The sequence below is a fragment of the Phasianus colchicus genome, chromosome 2 (assembly GCF_987193195.1).
Source record: "Phasianus colchicus chromosome 2, bPhaCol1.hap1.1, whole genome shotgun sequence".
Taxonomy (NCBI): Eukaryota; Metazoa; Chordata; class Aves; order Galliformes; family Phasianidae; genus Phasianus; species Phasianus colchicus.
In genome coordinates, this window is record NC_143437.1 from 53668792 (window position 1) to 53689971 (window position 21180).

Here is a 21180-nt window from a genome sequence, read left to right on the forward strand (position 1 = left end):
TTTCCACAACAATGCCTATTCATAACAATGCCTATTCATAACAATGCATCGACAGAAGGAGAAAAATATTTACACATTTTTAAGTTGATGTAAGTAGCAAAAACTTGGGAGATGAGAAAAGCAGAATCTGACTACGTTAACAGTTTAAATTCTTCCATTGCATGCTTAGCCACAAGCTGCTAAGTGCCCAAAATGAACTTAGCTGTGCTATAAAGTTTTCAATCCTGAGAACTTTGAGTGTTTTTTCAACATGGTAAAATGGAAGCAGAGAAATGATAACATGGCTTGCCTAAATATCACAAGATGAGAAACAAATGTCCTAACTTCCAGTCTAGTGAACCACCTAATAGAGCATGTCATGTTCAAAGAAGTCCCAGGAATGCACTGGTAATAACTTTTGGAGCAGCAATTCCAAATTATTAAGTATGAGTATGTTTTAAATACTCAGCAATAATGAGCTCACAAAACAGAAGAATAAAGTCTAAACAAGAGCTATTGGGCTGGAAAGAAGGAAGAGATTTTTGTGCAACATGGCAAGAAGAGTTAGAACAGGGTTAATAAAAAGGAAAGATGGTGAACTGCAGTGTGCCGCCAAGAACTAGGGGAGGGAAGAGATGGTAATTAGGTAATAGTGGCAGCAGCAACTTCTGCATATAAATATATGGCTTATTTCTATGATGCAATTCATAATACAATTAAAATGGTTATTGACATACTTAAGTATTTTAACAAAGTGAATTCCGCACCAAGTAAAGATTGTTTCACATCCTCTGATATAATCTTCGCAGATCTTAGAGCTGTCCACTTATTTTTTGACATATTTAAAGTACAAAGAACTTTTAAAGAAAATAAAGCATTATTATATGTAACACAGATGTACCAGATTTTATTTTACATTACTTTGACTTATAACACTTACACTACTGTATAATCTGCAATCCCTGGCAGAATTGAGGCATTCTACCAAAGATAAGACATGACAGGTACCCTATGACAAACAGCTAACAGCACAGTGAGCAAGAAAATGAAGGTACAGTATATGAGCAAATAGACTGAGTTGAGTTAGTGAGTGAGGTAACAAAAAATAGAAAGTTAATTTTTTATTAAGTATGCAAATTATCTAGGAATCTATCTGAGAAGTTGATTTCAAATGTGGATTGTACACCACTGTTTTCCAGCACATCTCAGTTTCTTGAATACCACACTCTCTTGAAAGTGAGACATTAGTTTTCATACAGATTGCCATTTTTTTGTGTGTGTGTGGTCTGTGGGGTGCACCCAAGGAAGTGTAAGATGTTCTGAGGAAGCAAGGGAAGACATGAAAAAAAAATAAATTCATCTTAGGGTCTATGCATTACTTACACTGCTTACATATACCGCTTATCAAATCCTGCTGCCTGCTCGGAGACTGTGTTAATTCATACGTTCAGTGTCTCAAATACATTTGTTGATGTCATTTGGTTCATGACACACAGAATCAGACAACATCATGAACACATGACAGAAGAAAAATAAAGGCCATAGAAACAATGCCAGTCAAGTAAGACTGTTGGCGATTATAAGTACTAACATTTCTTTTCTTAATGCATTTGTATCAGTATCAAACCTTCCCTGAGTCTACCTCAATTATTTATTATTTCTCTTGAAGATGTCAAAAAGCAAGGAAATGTTTGGTCAGATTTGTATACAGTCAGATAGAAGCACTGGTTCTAGAAGTATAGTTTGCTGCTGGTAGAAAACGTCAAAGATTGATGGGGTTTTTTTTGTTTGTTTGTTTGTTTTTCATTGATCCTACCATGACAAATTGTCCTTTATTCAGTGATTATTTCAGGTGATGAGCTCTTCCCAAATTTCTCAAGCTCAAATTACTAGAACTAGATACTCAAATAAAAGGTTACTAAATTCTTCACACATTTTATAAGGATTCTATGACATTCCTGACAACAAATGAGATAAATTAAGGAGTATTGCACCTGTGAAGCAAATCCAAAATAATTTTATTAGGTCATTAGATGACAGAACATAGTTGCTTCAGTTTGAAAATAATGCCAACAATTTTCATCCACAGAAGCAAAAATTGTAAAAAATACACACAAGGAGGACAAGTGAATACTTAAATGCTTGCATAAGCTGTAGAGAGATATTGCTGGGGGGGGGGAGGAGGAAAGGAAGTAAACGGTAAATGATTCATAATTTTTGAGGAAGCTCATATTTTTTATAGTTCATTTCCTCCCCAGTGTAATATTTATAAAAGGACTTTTCAAGGAAGTTGTACAGGAGAGTGGTGTTTCATTAACATCTTACAATTACCCTACAGGCATTGCTTGTTGTTAATCAAAGCACCACAGTGACTTCTAAAAATAAAATCACAAAAGCTTAATTATTATGAAATGATTATTTTCCCCCTCTCAACACACAAAATGCAAGTTTAAGAAAACAACCCAGACTGTTCATCATAAGTAAGCTTTAATTTGTATCTACCCTATGTTCTTCTCAATTCAATAGCCTCAGAATTTGTAACTGAATGGCACTGCTTTATGCAGCCCATTGCCTAGCTGGAGATGTCAGAAGCAATTACTTTCAGAGATCTAAGATTTTATCATTCAAACCCTCTTTTTAGCTTTCTCAATGGACAGAACAAGTGAGATCATTTGTTAAGCATTTCATCATATCTTATCAATAGGCCATACCTTACATTTCATCACAGATTATACCTCACTGTGCACATGAACAAGTGAGAAAGAACTCGAACTAAATGAAGTTGCCTCTGCTTGATAGTCAAGTGGCTTTTTTGAAATTTGACTGCTTGTCTGAGGCAGCGAAGGCAAGGAGACAGGAGGTGCAATATGATATTAAATGGTATTTAAGACCTACACATCTGCACATAACTTCTTCAATCAGATAGACTTTGGACCTATACCTGAGGTAATTTACCATCCTTTTCATGGAGGGAAGAGTAGCTCAGGTTTGAATTATAGAATGGCTAAGGTTAGAGGGAACATTAAAGATCATCTAGTTCCAAAAACCTTGACATGACCAGGACTGCCACCCAGTAAATCAAGCTGCCCTAATCCCCTTTCAACCTGGCCCTGAACACCTCTAGAGATGGTATATCCACAATCTTACTGGGCAATCTGTTTCAGCATTTCACCACCCTCTAAGCAAAGTTTTCTTCCCAACATCTAACCTAAATCTCCCTTCTTAGTTTAAAGCCATTCCCCCTTGTCCTATCACTATCAGATGATGTAAAAATTCTGTCTCTCTCCTGCTCATAAGCTCCCCTGAAGCACTGGAGGACTGCAATGAGCTCCCCCTGGAGTAGTTTCTTTTCCAAGTCAAACCTCAACCTTTCTTCATAGGAGAGGTGCTCCAGTGCTCTGATCTTTTTTGTGGCTGTCCTCTGGACCACATGACAGTTTGCTTCATGCATAGGTGCTTTCACGTGTTTAGGTAATGGGTTTAGAAGAACAACTGACAAAGGAGAACTGATCTATTAATCTTGTGTATGGTTTCAATAGAAGGTGTTATTATAAGGTTTTAATTTTAATGCAAAGACAACTAAATGGATTACAAAAAGCTGTAAGAACTCTGTTCATGCCATAGCATCCAATGACTTTTTTTTTCCCGTTCTCTCTCTAGAAAGGGCTCTGTTTCAGTTATAGTGGCAGTATTGTTCCTACAGCAGTTCCTAGTCCATCTTCAGACCTTCAAATTCACTTCAAAGGGAATATATAATAACTTCTGTCATGGTTGACAAGCTTTTCATAGATGAACAAATAGGTTAAATTCAATGTTTCCCTTATAAACTGGAGTCATACCTTCTAAGAATATTTTCAGTAGTAAATAATTCTTAATAGTGTCATACTATTATTATAGCAAAAAATGTTGCCATAAATTTTGTATTATGGGAATGTCATATATTTTAATATCTTTGAAAAGCAGGATGCGCAATTTGGCCTCTTAAGAATTCTTCCGGCTTCTATTTTCAATAATATCTATAACAACAATAATAATGTGGGGTTTTTTTACTTACCTGTAGACCTAAAAAAAATATCATTCATTAAATCTTTAAGAATTTGATTAGAATCTCATTTTAGCAAATATGTTTTCCTCCAATTATAGTGCTACTTGTAAGCTTTTGTCTGGCACTAATATCACACATTTAGATGTATTCATAAAGCCTCTTGTTCACACATTGTCCATGTGCTTGCATTGTTCAAGCAAGCATACCTTGCTTGCTTGTATGCCAAATCTCTCTCAACACTTAATATCTAAGAATTTTACGTAGGATCCCACGAATGTTTAACTATAAACAAACAGAGAAAACCACAAAAATAAAGTAGAAAACATTACATATTACATACATATTTGTCTGGCTTCCTGAATAAACCTCCCAGTAACTCTCTGTAATACCTACTATCTACTGTGGAATTACCTAATATTTCTGAGAAGATTTAGCAGATTGTTTTGGTTTGGCTTTTTTTCCTTTTTTACTTTAGATGCCAGTAGAAGAAATATTTTCTACCAACATCAGCTGCTTTGCAAATGTCAGCTTCTCCTGAAATGTAGGAAAGAGATTAAAAGGGTCCCAACTTTTTTTTCTAGCACAGGTCATTGATTGTTCAGGGCTAATATATTAATAAATTTTATCTCGGGGAACAATGCAAAACATCTAATCTTCTGCATTTTTTATTTGCTTTACAGATTAGGTCTGAAAATGATCAAAGCTATCAAGGTTTTTATCCCCTCCTACAGAGGCTGTGCTTATTCCAATAATAGAGTATACGCAAACAATCTTATTTATAATTTCCTCCCTCAGTTTCAAGAAGTGGTTAAATTCACCAGTGTACAGCATGACTCACAGAGGTTTTGTAAGGTAAGTGCCACTGTGCTTGCAAGAACTTAGATAAAAACAGAAAATTTATGACGATACCTCCTGAAGGGGTATTCATTAACTTCAGGAGGACTTTTGAAAATCTTAATGGCTCTGTATCATGTCTTTACAAGAAGAATACACTGGATATAGATAGGCATTTTGTAAGAATAAGGATGTACATAAACTTTAGAGATCCAACAGTTACTCTGTTACTCTACTTTTTTTCTACCCACAATGGGCAGCACAATTCAAACTTCCATGACTGCTTGTCTTCTTATTGTAATTCTTTGTATTATCTCCTTCTACCAGAAATCTATATGCAATTCAGAAAAAGCAGACCTCTTGCTTGCTATTACAGATGATAGAGAACACAGTTACACTCTTCTGTTCTCTTCTGAAAAGTCAAATCCAACATTTCAGAAACTTTTGCAGGATGATCTGGCTCATCCTACGTGACTCTTCATATTCTCAGTACTGCCCTTATTACCCTAGAGCAAAGAAACTATCAATGCCAAGAGAGAAACGCATTTCTTGAAGACAGGGAACTAGTACATGAAGCTGAGATTCATGCCTCGAAGACATCGATAAAATTTCATTTGATTCACTGCAAACAGCAAAACTTACTTTTTAAGCAAAACTTACTTTTTACTTACCTTTCTACCTGTATACACAAGGTCCATGTCCCACTGACTTTGTAAGCATCAGCAAAAAAGACAAAGAGAAAACATATTTTTAGACAAGCTTCGTAGGCTTGGAAGTTATTTGGATGCTCCCTAAGAGCCTCAGTGCATGAGGGTGGGAATTTAGTAACAACAAGTACTCTCAGTCTACTAATTGTTCTCTGGAGATTTTTCTTCAGCTTTAGTTGTGTCGTGTTTTCAGTTACATGGTTTGTCTGTTTTGGGAGAGTAAGGGAGTTGCTTTTTTTGAAGTGTTAGATGACCACACAGTGTACAATGAAAGCAGTAGAGTTTGTTAATTTAAAATGAGTCCTAAAGACTTTAATATTCCTTGCACTATAGCAACACAGAAAGCCATTCCTATTTAATTAGTTAGGCCAAAGTATTTGCAAAACAATTAAGAATGTAATTTAATTTTGGTGTTTGGTAAACATCCAGGGATTCATTCACTCTGAACTTACGACCTACATGTTGAGTTTACTTTGCAAAGTATCATTAAACCAGTCAGTTAGAACTTACAATTAAAATGCATGACATGGCAAGTCTAATAAGTATATATTACAAATTAGAAATATGCATTAGAAATTTATTTTTAAAAACAAACTGACAGCTTAAAAATGAACTGTATGGTGAAATCAAAATGGTATCAACAAGGAATTTATTTTGAAATGTTGCCAGGAATCCTGAGGGATTTAGATTTTTCAGATATTTCCCATGTTTCCTCCTCACTCCTGTGTAAAGACTAATTCAGTGTATAGGTTCCAGGAGTGCATTACTCCAGTACAATCAGCTCCCACTGGTAGTGCCCATCAGGAAAGACACAGGCAGGAGTAGCATTAATGTGTTCCTCAGGCTGTCTGTTTTTGTGAAGAGAGAATAAGAAAATTCGTAGAGTAATTCTCAACTGACGGTTCAGCCTAGACACAGGCACAATAGCAGTTCTCTAGTCATGTCAGAATTGTTATCTGTCATGACTACATTACTACACATGCAAAAGTTATGTAAAAGAATATCCTTAAGACTCTGTATTTATTCATTCATGGGTTAGGAAATGCCAGAATTAAGGCTGCTTGTGCAACATTTTTTTTTCCTCTCATGTGTCTTTACTTACATGTTCACATTCTTTCCTCCCCATGTGATTTCAGTCTCTAAGTGGGTGATTAATTCAAACTTCAGTTTCATCTTCGTCATTGGTTATGTGAATTTAATTAATAAATATCAAAACCTGCACTGATTATAAAATTATTCATCCCTTCCAACTCCTTATCAGGTTATTCGCATCATCATGTCTGAATGCTTTTCAAACATTGATCTTTACAATGCCCATAAAAGCAGCATGAGTACTAAGAGTCCATCTTACAGTCAAGGAAAACAATAAGTAAAGCAAAAACCATCCAAACTGTCCAATAGTTTTCCACGTCCAACATAAAACACCAGTGCTGGTGTTCAATTCATGTTGATGTCTGTGGTTGTCTGTAGTTCCCAATTTCAATTATTCTTCCCCTTACAGCTCCTGCTATCAGTGAGCCAAATCACTAAAAGAAAGGGAGTGCTCCAAAGCATGGGAAAAATGAAAAATCTCCTAATTCTCAGCTCCACTTCTGCACCCTCAATGATGAGGAAAGATACACTATAGACAGATCAGGAAGTTTCTAGATCACTGTAAGGACATAGCATGCAAAGCTCAAATAGGACATAAATGATGAGAGATGTTGAGTGGGTTTAGTTCAGCTGGAGTCCTCAGAGACTTCAGCCCACAATCAACAGCAGCCACTACAGACCCAAAGGTACACGTTACGGAGACTAATAACTTAAATGGATGTGAGCAAGCTAGCAGCAAATTATCAAGGTTAAACTGATCTTAATACTAACATTCATGTAATGGCTGTGTATGACCTCAGCACTAGGGTAACCACAGACAATCTGGAGCTGCAAAGCAAACAGTTCCAAGAGCTTTTACAAAATGACTGAAAATGTATAGTTTTCCCAGTTTATAAACAGATAAAGCATTTTTATTGAGGTTCTCATAATAACTCTTTCTGAAACACACATTAAAGCAGCTCTCTGGATGATTAATTTTGAAAAAAATCTACATAACAATGTGACTTTATAAATACAAGTTCTGAAAGGCTATACCTGTAAGTCTCCAACACAGGCAGATAGACAGAGATCAAGTCTTTAATGATATTTAAGCATCCATCTCCAATGGGAGTCATGCCTCTAATTCTACTTGAGGGTCAAATCCTCTGTGGTCATGAAAACCATGATGCTTTGCTGCATCTCATTTCTTGTTGCAGATGTCAGCATGTGCCCATCTTTCCCACACTTGGATCCCCACAGTTCAAGTCCTGAGTTTTCCCTAGGTAGAAACTGCCAAACATCTAACATGTATCAAATTCAAGCTTGTTTTCTGTGATATAGCCAGGCATCCACAAAGGACAGGGCTGAAACCACCAAACCCCTTTTACATATGACCTAAGTCAGAATCCAAGTCTCCAGAGGCAAAGGGCTAGTAAATTAACCTACTGTGTCACCTAACCCTTCACTATTGATTAGTAATTATTCTTTTCAAATGAAACAAGGACATAGGACATAAGGTCATCTACAGTATATCCCATGAATTTCCAGCATTTCCCTGCATCCTTCCATCAATCACTGTTGAGCACTGACTTGAAAGAAGTTCTCATTGAAATACAATTAAAAAAGTAATTTCACTCAGCCTTCATAAACAAGGAAGTACTCATGGATGTGAGCGAGTTCTGAGGCAGGCATAACAGGCACAACTATGGTCAATATCTCTTCAGTCTGGTGAGGCAGTTGGACAACTTGATAAAGGAATTGATCAATGAATAAATAAAACAGACAGGGACCAGTGGATATCAAATATACTAGTTTCAGCTTGAAATTCTTCCATGCTGGCTCTCTTTGTCCAAAGTAACCTTCCTTCTCCCTTTGATATCTCACCATTTCTCTACCCATTTTATCTTTTTCTACATCTGATTAGTCATCAATTCACATAATGTTCATACAAATTCATTCAGTTCCTAAAAAAAAACACTCTGCCTTCTTCTGAACTATAAATGAAATTGTAAAAGAACCATTGAGAATATAATTATATCTATGTCCTTTAAGGATAATACCAGTACAATATTAGAGTCAACCAGTGAACTTCTATCCTGTTCCCTGTGATAACCAAAGATATATTTACCGGAAGATTTATCAACATTGTATAATGAACAAACAGGCAGAACCATGCTCTCAGGTCTGAATTTCCAGAAATTCATACTGAATCTAATCCTAAACTATGTTCCACATCTTGAACACATTCAACTGACTATTTTTAATCCTAGATTACAGGTCACTGCTTCACTTTCAGATACTAGAAATTCATTCTCATTTAATCTTTCATAAAACCAAGCTTTTGTGCAGTAGCACAAAGGAATCCCAGGTACAAATTCTGACCAGACAGAAATATCTAAGCATTTAGGACAACCTTTTTGCAACACAGATCATTGGTGGTTTTGATGACGTTTAAGTATTATTATTTTATTTCATATCGAAGGGTACTGCTACAGTGCACACTAAAATCTATGATTAAATTTCAGTTGCTTCTTTGACATCAGAGCACATGCTAATCTCACACCTAGATTACATTAATACAGAGCATGAGAAAAGCAATACACTGTATTCTCTATCCATTAATGCCATTAGTCTACAGTAAATCTGCACACAGAGTCCAATATGTATTTGGATTATATTCTGCCAACCAGTATATTTATAAGGCAGTGAAACATTTTCACTATTAAATAGTATTTTTATGATTTCAATATCTTAAATATATATTAAGTTCACTCTATCTGAATTCATGTTTGACATGTAAAAAACATTTTGCTTAAAGCCACAACATCAATGTATTTTAGAGTTACAGTTAAATATCACTCCGTTTGGTGAGACTTCTGGCTCTTTTGTGTGTGCGTGTTTTACTTTTTGGTACAACAGAAATCTCAAAACAGGTATTGAACTTATAAACTATATATGTTACATCAAATTCTCAGATCCAACTTTGTCTGCTGCTAGCAAAATATTTACGTAAAAGGTAAGCCAAGATCTGACCTTGAAGGAAAGAGTAGCCTGCAGTATAGACAGGCTCTTACCTTATGGGGAAGAAGAGAGTAGTGTATTACTCCCTATGGTGAAAGGAGAGAGCAAAGCCACCCAGCACAGCAGTCTGCTTAGCTTAAGCAAGAACAACTTCTTCTTTTTTTTTTTTTCTATATCCAGCAGCTTCATCTTCTTTGCTACTCCCAGTACAAGGTATTTCATTTCTTCACGACCATGCTTGGCCCTGTACACTTCTCCCAAGCTTCTTCTCAAGTTTGGGCAGAGACTTCAAACATCCAAAGCTCATTCCAGTTCATCCTTAAAAATTTCTTTTTCCTACAAAAGTATTTTAGGAATTAATTTGCTGGTATGCTTAACTAGTTATTAACAGCAATATAAAATCTTTCCTTTCTTTTTCTTCTTTTACTTTATCATTCTGGATAAGACTGTTATCCTAGTCTGTATTTATATTATGTACTACCTAGTGAACCTGGATGAGATGTGTGGCTCCTGTGGTACACATCAACACACATAAAAAGTAATGATGCTGGCAGCTTTTCCACCCAATCACTGAGGATGATTCAAATGTATGAAAAAGAGTACCTTTATTTTCTCTGCTTATTTCTGCAACTGGCTGTTAATGTAACATGTAATTCACAATCTGACCAAGATAACATAATATTAAACTATCTTTCCTTCACAATCCTTCTGTTTTCAATATTTAATAGCTTGTCTGCTTTTTTTTCATTAATATTTTTTGAGCAACATAAACTTTTCGTATAATTTCGTATGAAAAGTATTTAGGCCAAGAGTTCTGATGCCTCAAAGCTAGATATTCAAATGCTTTCCCAGCTTGGTGTGTGACCTCCTTCCTCTGGCATTTGTTCAACATATGTTAGAAAAATACTTTCAGTTTCTCTGCTCACTGAACTTGGAGCAATTCTGAAAGTCTCCTCAGTCCATAACCTCTGTGAAATTTTGTCATTATCATGATAGCTCCCTCAAAGATACAGTGTTCATTCATGCTTACCCTGATAAAGTGTAAAGGTTTCTGTTTTCTTTGGTGGTAGCATCTGTTTTGAGCTACTTTTTTTTTTTTTTTTTTTTTTTTTTTTTAAATCACTGTCATATCAGGGATGGATATTAGAAGAGGTTGAGAACTAATTTCTTCAAATAATCTTCCTAACATTTTAGATATTCCTCCTAACATCATTACATTACTTCAAAATTTATGTTAGATATTTACATTTCATCATAAAGATAAGTAAACTTTGAGAATAAACATGTGACAGTATAAAAAGAGGTTGATAATGATATGTGTTAATAGGCAGGAAACCTCTTGTTTCCTTCAACCTCAGGTTGGAATTGGATTGTTATTCTTTGTTGCTCTAAAAGAATTACCAAAAAACTTGAATTCAATTGTGTCTCCCTACAATCACTAATGAACAAATATAACAATCACCAGTAGTGAACAATTAATATAATCTGAGAGTTTAAGCAAAAAGTGGACATGAATAGCAAATTGAAACTAGACAGATCCTCCAGAGCAAGACTTCAGTATTAGCACAGCTTCGTGAAGACCTTTTTACTCATTCACATTCTTCATGCTTTCTTTGAGCAAACAGATGTTCTAGAATTGTAAATCCAGTACATTTCATGAATACTAACATCCTCTGGAAAAATAAATATTTTGCTAGAGTTGGATAACAAAGAAGTTTACTTTTTGAAAAAGGAATTTTGAAGACAGCAAATTTACTAAATCTAATAGTTCCCTGTGGTGCCACATTTCTGAATGTTTTAAAGTTAAAGCCAGCATTATTAACATAAAAATGCTAGTGGCTGAGTACGCAAAATGACATTTTCTTAGAATTCTTTTTCTAAATATGTATATATCTGTACCAGAACTGCAATGGGTCCAACCCTATGGATTGACAACATACAAGAGACCACAATTACAACAGAACAGCCTTTTCAGGGAATGGAAAAGTAGATATTTTGAACGTACAAGTTGAGTGCACAAGCTGTCATTCCTATCTTCATGCATTTCAATGACAGGTTTTTTTCCTTCTGGCACTGGTGATTTCAATGTATCAGCCACCAGGAATGGACATTGTTCTGGAAGGTTTATCACAAAAGCATTAAAATTCAGCCATAAAGACTTCAAGTAGCATTGAGAATGTGATATTAAGCCACAAAAGCAACAGAACTTAAGAGTAAGCCAATTCTGATTGATATGTGTCCCCTTATATATGCAAGATACTGCTTGCTGCACATGCAGGAAGTTATTAAAACCATTTAACAATATATTTTGCCAGATCAAAGAGCACAGTCAATTAAAAAAAAGGGATAGATAAATTAAAAAATGATGGAAGCTAATTCAGTTAAGAAATGTAATTAGAAGTTCAAGTGATTATGTATACTGTTGTGGTTCACCTGTTGGACTGTCACTCTTGCACTAACAAGACGAAAGGATCCCTGGAAGTACTGCAGTTCTCCTATTTGGCTCCCTACACTGAGTCCTCTACACTCAAATGCAGGCAAAGAGGTGATTTTCTGGATAGAAATGGTAGTCACTATTTGTCCTGCAAGAGTCATTGGGAGCTGCAGGTAGTATTTTGTGAAAGTATTGAGTCTGTAGGAGTTTGACTTTGGAAAAATCTTTTTGTAGATATAGCATTTGGCCTTGATGAAAACAGCTCATATTTGGTGTAGAGATACACACGATTCTTTAAGAACATAATGGATGGAGAGAATCCTGGAATTTGGAGTAAAAGATTTGGAAATCTCTTCAATAGCAAAGTAAGAATCTCTTCAAAAATTTCCAAAAGAGAAGATGAAGGGAGGGGTGGAAGAAGAGAGTGAGGGAAATAGATTGAAAGAAACATGTTCCTGGTACTCTCCTTGTTTTGCTCTAGAAATAGCCCATTAGAACAGATTTAAAATTATGTTGTAAGAAAAGTAGATCTGGGGTGAATTTTGGTGGGATCTACAAATCCAAACATGGAATTCTACAGCTTACAAACAGCTAGATGGGGTATAGCCTCATAAACATTTTATGCTGTGACACAGAGTTGTTTATCCAGAAGGCACTAACAGGGACCAAAGCTTCTCTCACAGTTCTTTGACTAGAAGCCATCCAGCCACATTAACATAGCATCAGGCTTATGCACTGATCTAACAGTGTCTCAGGCACATCAGAGCCCAAGAAAGGTTAGCACAGTTCTATTTTCATCTGCCCATGTAGATTCACCAACCAAATCAATAAATAGAATTGTTTTCCGTGTTTTGATAACATAACATTCTGTAGTGTTTATAAAAGATTGTCTCCTTTCAACATCCTTGTCTTTCCTGTCTCTATTTTCTTGATTTTTTTTATTTTATTTAAGTGGCATTTTTTTCAGCTAATCTTTTATTGTGTATGTACAGTACCTAACACATTAAGGCACAGATGCTCATTTAGGCACACCACAAAGAGAAATACTACTTCTGGTACAGATTATGAGAATATACTCTGAGTCATTTCCTGGCACATTCCACCCAGTGTAGGGAACACCTTTCCACAAAAATAATACTTAGCCTTATATAAGTATCATCTCCACTTTTTGTTGGAGCAAGACACAGAGCAGTTACAGAACTTCCCTCAAGGTCATTTGTGAAGTCTCTGCCAAAGTAAGAATACAATTGCCAGTTTCTACTTCAGCTATATAATGATAATTTCCCTCAGACACAATATCTCTTTATGCATATGTCCTTAGTAATAAAAAGTAGGAAAAAAGAAATACTTCAGACATATATGATGCAGTCTATAAGCAGAACTCTCTCTAAACAATATGTCTTTCAAATTTTTCCATTAGGCATCAACATCTCTTTAAGGATTTTATCATCGTTACTGACATATAATCATTCCTTGCAGGTGGAAAATATTGTGCTGAGAGATAATTGGGATAGTTATTGGATATGACTCCTCACTGGTTTTAAGGCAGTGTTAAGGCATGATTGCATTCTGCTCAAAGAAAAGAATGAATAGTCTTTGAATTTATGTCAGATTGAGTGATTTATAGGTACTTTAAGTACTACATTAAATGATAAGGGCTAACATTATCTGATAGGATGCAAGGCAAAGATAAAATATGGACATTTTCCCCCCTTTAGAGAGGAAAAGACTTTTTGGCTGAGATACACTTGCTATTGGTTTATCTGGGTGGGATAATTCAATCTCTACTTATATGGAAAAAAATGTCATCTTGGGTACCTTTCTAAAAGGAATAAATATTTTGAAAACTCCTACTTATAAATGAGGTGAGTGAATGAGATGGATGACCTGGTAATGGAGGGCACTGAGATGGTAGAGTTACTGAATGCTTTCTTTGCTTCAGCCTTCACTGCTAAGAGTGTCCCTGGGGAATCCTGAGCCCTGAAAGAGAAACTGGGGAAAGGAAAACTTTTCCTTGGTTGAGATGGATCTGGTCAGAGATTGCCTAGATAAATTAGACAGACACAAATTCTCCTTAGTGAGGCCACATCTGGAGTGCTGAGTCATGTTCTAGGATCCTCAATTCAAGATGGGGAACTTCTAGAAGATCATGAATATTGTTAGGAGTCTAGAGTATGCTCTTATGAAGAAAGGCTGAGAGACTTGGGACTGTTCACTCTGGAGAAGACTAACAGGAAAACTAGTCAATGCTTATAAATATCTAAAGGACAAAAGTCAAGGGGAAGGAGCAAGGATTTTTTCAATGCTGCCCAGTGACAGAACAAGGAGCAGTGGGCACAAACTGAAACAAATTAAGTTCCATATGAACATGAGGAAAGACTGACTTACTTTGAGAGTGACAGAGCCCTAGAACAAGCTGCCCAGAAAGGCTCTAGATTCTTCTCTGGAGATATTCAAAACCCACCTGGATGCTTTCCTATGGAATATGCACTGTGGAACTTACTTTAGCAGGGTGGTTGAACTAGATGATCTCTAGAGATCCTTTATGTTCTGTGGTTCTCTGATTCTGCAACTCTTTGATTCTGTGGTCTTATTAATGAACAAATTCTGCTAACTGTACCTGAGGATTTGTGAGAAATGAATTATTCATTTACTCATGAATACTGTTTGTGGCAGGCAGTTCTGAAATCTAAACAAAGACTATTTCCTCAAACTAAGGTTTGTACTTGACAATATGAGAGAGAAAAATGGGGGCAGGTAAAGGGGAACACTTCTTTATCCAACAAGAACTTTGAGAGTGAAATCTCTGCCCAGATAACTGGAGATGTAAAAATCCTCTATTCAGAGCAGACAAAAAAAATAGCTTTATATGGCTAGATAAATTTTGAGGAATCATTAACTTTGCTATTCATTGTTCTCCAAATAATATTCCACCTAAAGTGTCCTGAAAAGGCATTCACTCCCTGCATGTTTTTTTAATTATTACTTTTTTTTTTTTTTCTTTTGTGAATTACATATGCATGCACTGGTTTGTAGACATTCAAAGTCAAAATAGATAGTCACACACTTACTCTGCATGTGTAGATTTGAAGGTGGATTTTTTTGCTGTTTATTATTGTTTTTATATTTCAATAGTGTCACAACTCACAAAGACTAAGTAGGTAAAAAATATGTGCATATCATGAACAGCAGGTGCTTGATACCACAAAAAAAAAAAAGGACAAGGACAGTTCTGTAATGAATCATGAGATCTACCTAATTCAAAATTGATATGATCCAAAGCCCACTGAAGTAAATGCACATCTCTGCATCTACTTCAGAGGATTTTGGATCAAGCCTAATGTCATTCCTGCTGTTAGGAATCATTATTTAATTTTAATAAAACAGAACTTTTTAATTTCCTTTGTTGAAGAAATTTTGCCAGTCCAAATGTCAATTGTGTCCGTTTTTGTATTAAAATTTCTTCACTTGATACTTTGTCAACAGAACAGTTAAGTTGTAGTTCATTTTTAGGAAGTTATTCAGTGAAAATGGATGTCAAAAATTAATGACACAAAATGTATACCTTATGGCATGGAAGCTTTCCAGAAGGAAAAAAATGAAGAAAAGAAACTAGATGTAATGTTATTGTGTGGTGAGGTCTTCAGATATTGTTCTGTTGTTACTTTCATGGGATATAGTGTCACTGTGCACAGTACTACAGGCATTTCCAGTCATTGTTTCATATACGGAATTCCCAGTGAAGACAATAGCACTATTGCATGAAACTCCATAGCTGGATATGGCTATTAGAGTAGTGAATTCTATCCTGATGTAACAAGTCAGCTGATAGCTGGCCACTGAGCCAGATGATGACACCACTGAGTTTGAAAAAATAAGAAAAACACAGAAGATACAGAATCAGATCCCCACTGCTGTTACTTCACAGCCAGAGAAACATAAACAGTGTTTGCAGTCTTCTCACTCTTTCAGTCATCTTCTTCCTGCTGCAGCTCTGAGACTTGAAGAGGGAAAAGCTAGCTACACCACTGTAGTGAAGAAGCTTGCCTGATGACAGAATTCCCGTTTCCTCAGACTAAACCAAGGCTAACTGCAAAGAGGTCTTGAAATAGGCTAGGTCATGCAGTACATATTGTATTTGGCAGGTTTCTGGCAAAGCAAACCACAGGAATATATAGCAATTACAGTGTTTTTTACTTATTTTTTTTACAAATTCTGGTTAGCATTTTAATTGCTGGATCATCATGGTCTTCAGAAGCATGGTTTAATGGTAGCAGTTACTGTTTCTTCTAAAGTGATTTGCCGCCTGTCTTACTGGAAATAAAGCGGGGCCCACCTTTGTATTCTGGGTTCTTAGTTCACTTCAACCATTAACTACGAGGTGAGGGGCAGCAAGCAAGAAATAAATCCAGGAGAAGCATTTTGTTGTAGAGGAAAATCTGTCAGCTGCACCAGGAGTGTGTGCTGCTGTAAATACTGTGGGGTGCCACAGTCACAGCTTGTGGCCATACGTATGGCTGCTTACCTCTGCGGCCTCCAAAGCCAAATGTGTCTAGATATGTTGCTTTTAAGACATCATAGCTGCACAGATACTATTTCTCCAAACATTCAACCTTAGGGCTATTTTCAATTTTTCATTATTAGATAGTGCCTGAGGTGATTTTTAAAAGCAAATTCTGGTGGAAATGTTTTCGTCAGTTTTATGAGATATAGAAGAATTGAAGGATCTATTGTCACTGTTTTTGCTCTTGTTTTTTTTTTTTTTTTTAAAGTGGTAGCACAGCTCTTGCAAAAATGTCTGATTCTGAGTTGTGAAATTTAGTATTGCTTTCATGTACTTAGTTCCAGGGTAAAAAATAGATTGAGTGATAATGAACAAGAGATAAATAATTCCTGTGCCTGTTTTGTAGACAAGTTGCCTGAGGAAGAGTGTTTGTGATATCATCCCATAGTGGGAAAGAATGCCTCCTAATCTCTAGAAATTGGATAGAATATTATGTTGGTTCTCAGCAAATCTGGATTTTGTCCCTGTTTCTGCCACTGGTCTTATGAGTGACAGCGAGAAAAACATTATTCTCTATTTTGTCTCTCCTTCCGCAGCTTTAAAATCAGGAAAACATGTCCTGTTTTCTTCTTTATTTATTTGTTTTTAATGTATCTCAGAACCCTCAATTAAAGATTTAGAACACAGCATTATTCATATGCATAGCCTGGGATAATGTGGAACTGAAATAAAACTGATGACTCCATCACATTTTTAAATAAAAATTCTTTGTTCTGTCTGGCACAAAATTATTATGCATAAAAGGACAGAGAAATAACACAATATTAAAGCAATTTTTCACAAAACTGCCAATAATTAGGATACCTCATTTATGAAGTTCAATTTAGATGTCTTGTTTTTCATGTTTTCTCCAGTGAAAATTCCTAACTTCTACTTGGGAAACACAAATGCTTGGATACCCTGAAAAATTAAATCCGTGGCACAGGTCAACTTTTCCAAAAATCCACAGTTTAATTTTATGTAAAATAATAATTTTTATTGTTATTATGTGCTTTAATTGACATTTTAGTAGATTAAATGCTCCTACATTTTGGACTACATCAGTGTGTGTGTGAATGTACATATGCATATATATACTTAATAAACTTTTGGCTCTGGAAAGTATCTAGAAGAAATTTTAAAAAAAGAACAAAGTCTGGTCTCTCAACTACTTTAACTGTCAGTATCTCATTAAGTTTAGGGAATAAATTTATTCCAAATGCATGGCAAAAATGAAGTCAAAAATTTTGACTTCTTGAGCCCAGGGCAACAAGGGAATTGCCTTTTTCGAGAAACATGGCTGTATGAAACTTGCAAAGTTTACAGAATATCTCTGGTTTGTTTTGCTTTACAAGATCTGACAAAAGATTATTGCTTTCAGAAGTGTAACTTCTTAATGTATTTCCCAGAATTCTTAAGATATTGTATGCAGACAACAGTAGTCGAAGGGTCACCTGTATCCTGCTGGAACAGCTTTATTTATACGTGGATAGTAATCAGCAGTCACATATATGGATGTATTCATTTATTTATTTTTTCATGGACTTTTAAAACAAACACAAAATTGTTGAAATATTAAGAATGTTTTAGAGAACAGGAGGAGTATGCTTTAAAATTTTTAAGTGATGAACCAAGCTTTTTGCTTCGTTGTTTATTGGAAACTAGCAGAAAGCACATCTTCCTTTACTTGTCTCTTCACTTCACTGTAGACCTACCTCACAGGTAGCATTTCAAGCAGCTCTGACACTCTAAAAAAGCCTAACCTGATTCAGAAGCTTTTTTTCTAGGAAATTCTTCTGATCACTGGTGTTGCTTCATATGCTATTCCCATGGAAATAAAACTTAACTATTTTAAATTGCTACTCCCCAGTTCTGACCATGTGAAGCCAACTGACTGTCAACTATGCATAATTATTTATTTTTTTTCTAATCTCTGAGCTATAAAGAACCTACCGTGGCTGCCACCCAGACTTTACAATAATGTTAAAACAAAACAAAACAAAAGAGCCCTCAAATATTGACTCAGTAATCTATCTCCCTCCCTCAAGGAAAACTCGCCTGCCATAAAATTCCAATCAGTTGCACACACACAATTATGAAAATATGGGCCTCAAAACTTCCTTCAAAAGCCTGATTACACTAATTATAGATCAATATGTAATTTCTCCTTCCTTTCTATTTTTGAATCATGTTTTTGACAAATGCTGAAATGATAATGAGTAGTTTAGGTTGTTTTCTTTCTTTTTGCATGGAAGAGTTTGTGGAGGGTTTCATGTTTTTAATAGCTATATATTCTTTATTGCTATTTTAAAATACTAATAAAAGTGATGAAAAGGCATGAAAAATCATCACTGATTGCATAGGAATTCACTTAAAATATGATCTTTCCTTTGCTCAGTTATCATCTGTGGTGGTGTTTCCTTACAGAAATGGTAAAGGGCTAAAAGTTCTTAATAAGAAACACATGCTTTTCTTTACTCCGCCACCACACTTGGATGTATTCCCTTGTGGAAAGCTACATCAGGTTAACCACTGCAAGGCAGTGTTATGGTAGATCAGATCTGTTTTTAAAAATGCATTCCCAGAACACTCAGTTTAATACACTGTTACTGAGAATACTTCTGTGAGTGTCTTTTCTCTTTTATAGTCTTGCTCTTCATATATGGAATCAATTTCTGCTGGTGATGGGTAGGAAGAGAAAATACTATTTTGAGAGAACAGAGAATCAAAGACATGAATTACTCCAGAAATTAACGAGATGGAGCACACATATGCTGCATTCGCGTGTTTTTTTCTATCTCTGGACAAGTAAAGTAGTTCTTCCCACTTAGCAGAAGAGAAAATGAATGGTTTCTCTTGAAGTATGTAAGGAACAGAGTTTTGCTGATCCAAACCTTGTTATTGTTGACCTGCAATAACACTGAGAAGCTATTATCCATGTTTCTGGCCAGTTCTGGAATAAAATACATCTTCTAATTATAAATGCAAAATGCATTTTTAAGTTGATTTTTTTTTTTTTTTAAGATAATGTTAAGAAAATATCTCTACACTTAAAATGGAAATTACCTCGGAATCAGTGGTATGACTAGGCAGAAAAAAAGTATAAGCAAGACCTTCCCATTCACACATTGTGTGTTGGTCTCTACCAGTAACAAATGATCCCCTTAGTTGTTCAGGAGTGGTAACATAGCCTTGTACATTAACTGGGGGGAAGGAAAGAATCTTAATTCAAAGACAAAAAGACAGGCCTAAAATAAGCATTTGACCTTGCTCTGATGGAAAAAAATATTAGGAGCTAAATTAAATATATATTAAAAAAAAACCTACTGTTGGTGAAATAACATTGTTAGATCAGCTGATTTTCTGGTAAAGTTGCTTTCCAGAAACAAGAACATAATACCTGACAGTACACTCCCCAATTGACCACCATGCGATTCAAAAGCACAATCAGGAAGAGGGTTTTGTTCATGAAGGTGGTAGGTACAAGGTGGGTTATTGGCTCTTCCTGAGGTTCATTTTCTTTGTAATTTCTTTTTCAACTGTGAGAGGTTAAAGTAGTAAAGCAGTTTTCCTTCACTCCATATTATAGCTCCTTCCTACAAGCAATAAAATGAAGGAATTACTTGTAAGGGCAGAAATGTCATTATTTTTGCACTCATCCTGACCCCAGGATCTAAAAATACAAAATGCAGGAATTTGTAGAGCAGGTGACATTTTAAAAAAGGGCCGAGGGAAGTCTAATAGTGTAAAGGCTAAATGTACTTAGGAGGTGGAGGGACAAAAATAGAGAGATATCTCTGCTTCTGACCTAGACCTAACAAGATTGGCCATATAATTCATTTCAATGACTTCTTATCCGTGCGGTTTACCTCTGGGTTTAGACAGAAACATTTCTCTTTAGCATAATGGATCTCAAAGTCAAGTTGGCTACCTTCTGCTTCAGAATGGGGTTAATTTTAGTCTGCTCTTAATGTTGAACACACAAGGAATATATATTACTCATCAACACCTGCCAAAAGCATAGGAAGCATTCCTGAAAATCAAAAGCTATCTGCTGTATGAAAAGATTCAAGTGCCTCACATTAATTGAGCTGAACTTCCTTATAGGTCTCTGAAGCTACAAAATAAGGTATACAAAACTTCTAAACCACTGGTATTACAGTTGTTTAGTTTTATTTTTTTCCTTTCTTTATTCTTTTTTTTTTTTTTTTTTTTTTTTTTCTATCAGTTCCATTATTCATCTGGTCAAAATAAAGTGCTAAATTCTGCTTCCAAAGGGCTACTACGTTATTTCAAATGTATTAACTAATATATATACTCCAGACTTTTGGCTCTGAGCATGCTACAGCTTGGACAATAAGGCTTTTGAGCAGATGCGACTGAGGAATTTACCAAATTGTAAGAAAAAGTTATTTTTCTTCTTCCAAAGTGCAATCCACTGACGACAGATAGGGTTAAATACCAAATTGCATGAGTAAAATGACAAAGACCCTACTAGAAATCCACAAAAGGCACCCATGTATTTTCAGAATAATTAAGAATTTAG